The following is a 2,290-nucleotide window of genomic DNA, read 5'->3' as shown; positions in this document are numbered from 1 at the left end:
GTAATTTCCGGCGCAATGGACGCCGGTAAATTTCCAGCGTCAGTTCCGCCGGAAATAACGCCGTAAACTTTACGTCGCATCATTCCGCCGGAACCTGCGCCGTCAATGCCGGCGCAAAAATATCCGCCGGAAATTCCGACGGTAATCGCGTGTTTTCCCGTAGTGTAGAGAATTAAAAAAATTATATTAGAATATTTTGATATCAATTATATTAGTAAAAATTATTAATTTTATTTTAAAATTAATATAATTTAATTTTTTTCACAGTAACTGCTCAAAGAGACCTAGTATATATGGATTATTTATACTGGGAAATTATGGCCCATTGACTTGATAAATATCTATGAGAGTCATTGTATGAGATTATTTTTCTTTTTTTGTTTTTAAATCCTCATAAAAAAAAAATCAGAATATTCTTATAAGATTTTATTATGATAAGTTTAAAAAATTAGTATGTGATATTTAAATGTCATATATAAAAAATTATTTAATTTTAATTTTTAAAAAATTTTATTGATATGAAATAAAATAAGAAATTATTGAGATATTTATATTTATTTGATAGTAAATATTAGAAAAAAAATTAACATGAATTAAAATCGTAAGCTCATTTTGATAAAAATTTGGTCAAAAATATTCTTACACAATTTTAATTATTAATTAACCCTTTCAATTATCATGATTATTCATTTTATGAACTTAATAGTTGCAATTTTGAATTTCTTTTTAATGGATGGGATTAAATCCACAATTTCTTTTTTTTTTCTTAATTGATTAATTTTATGATATAGAAGTAATTAAATCTAACAATTTTCATAACCTATATGAAATTGCATCTAATATAAGTCCAATGCCTTTGATTCAAGGAAAAAAGATGAAATTGGGAAATTATGTTCGCTTTATATTTTCTTGGAAAAATATGTCTAAAAAATAATTTTGCATAAAGTTGCATTCAATGAATGATAATTTTTTATATTGATGATCTACCTTTTGAAGTTGAAATGTCTAAAATTGATTTGAACATTTTGAATTTCAAATGTGGTTTGAACTTAGGTTTGATTTGATGTGTACCGAGCATCGAACGTTTTCATGAACAACTCTTTGTTTGAACTAGTTCACTTTCGTAAGAAGGAGAAAAAAAGTTCATTAAAGGTTGGGGTAATCGATGGGATCCAATGTTGTGTGAAAAAAAAAAAATAGTTGTAAATTAGGGATATATATATTCGAGCATGGTTTGAATGACGAGGGTTCAGGCGGAATTGCGAGTTTGAATAATTAATTTGAACGAAAAAGAATGAGTTTGAATGACAATTTGAATCATGGTGTAAACCTTGGTTTGAACAATGGTTCGAAATAGGTTCAAATCAGGTTAAAATTTGAATAAGTTTGAACTAATTTCACATGCATATGATTTAAAATTTGGTCTGCAAATACATGATGTTATTTGATTATTCCTTACTGGATGTGATTTAATTCAAAATGAACTTTAAAATATATTTCTCTGATAAAATATAAAAACAAGAATATTTTTCCTATTACTGTTATTATGAAGTGTGTGTTTATGCACATATGCGCATGTATTGATTCATATGATAGGCCTTTCTGTATCATTTCACATGATAGACGAGAATAGGATTAGACAGAGGTTATTAATCCATCACTTGGTTATTGTGCATATTGATCATTATAGTTCACACTGATATGTTATTGTTCATATGGATTGATACTATTAATATTATCTATTATATGTTCACACTGATGTGGTATGAATTAATTCATGCAGATTGTTTCGATTTTCGTATATTGAATGCAGTTGTAGGTTCAAATCACATACTAGACTTTTATCTCATTATATGGTTTACATGTTTCAAGAAATGAGGACTCAGTGGAATAAGGCTAATCTAGAGCTATTGGTTTAGATATTTTGCTTTATGTTGTTATTCTTTTGTATTCAGGGGTATTATAATAGATTAATATTGTAATTAATAGTGGTCTATGATTATTGCATATGTTTCATTTACGACTAAAAAAAGATGTATGTGTATATGTTTTGATGATAAATGAAATGTTGTTTTCGCTGTATTAAATTATGTATATAGATGTTGTTAGTTGCTATGGTATGATATTAAAAAGTTAAAGAGAGAATATTTCAAATTAGATCTTAGGATTTCACACATGAGACTTCGATGAATGAAGTGATATCTTAAAAAATATTGGTGTGCAAAGAAAATTTTCTTATACTTATCAATCATAAATGGCATATGCCTGTCTATTAAAGGATAACACGATG

Source organism: Dendrobium catenatum, unplaced genomic scaffold, assembly GCF_001605985.2.
Source record: "Dendrobium catenatum unplaced genomic scaffold, ASM160598v2 fragScaff_scaffold_772, whole genome shotgun sequence".
Taxonomy (NCBI): domain Eukaryota; kingdom Viridiplantae; phylum Streptophyta; class Magnoliopsida; order Asparagales; family Orchidaceae; genus Dendrobium; species Dendrobium catenatum.
The sequence above is the reverse complement of the archived record's forward strand: the minus strand, read 5'-3'. Positions refer to the sequence as shown.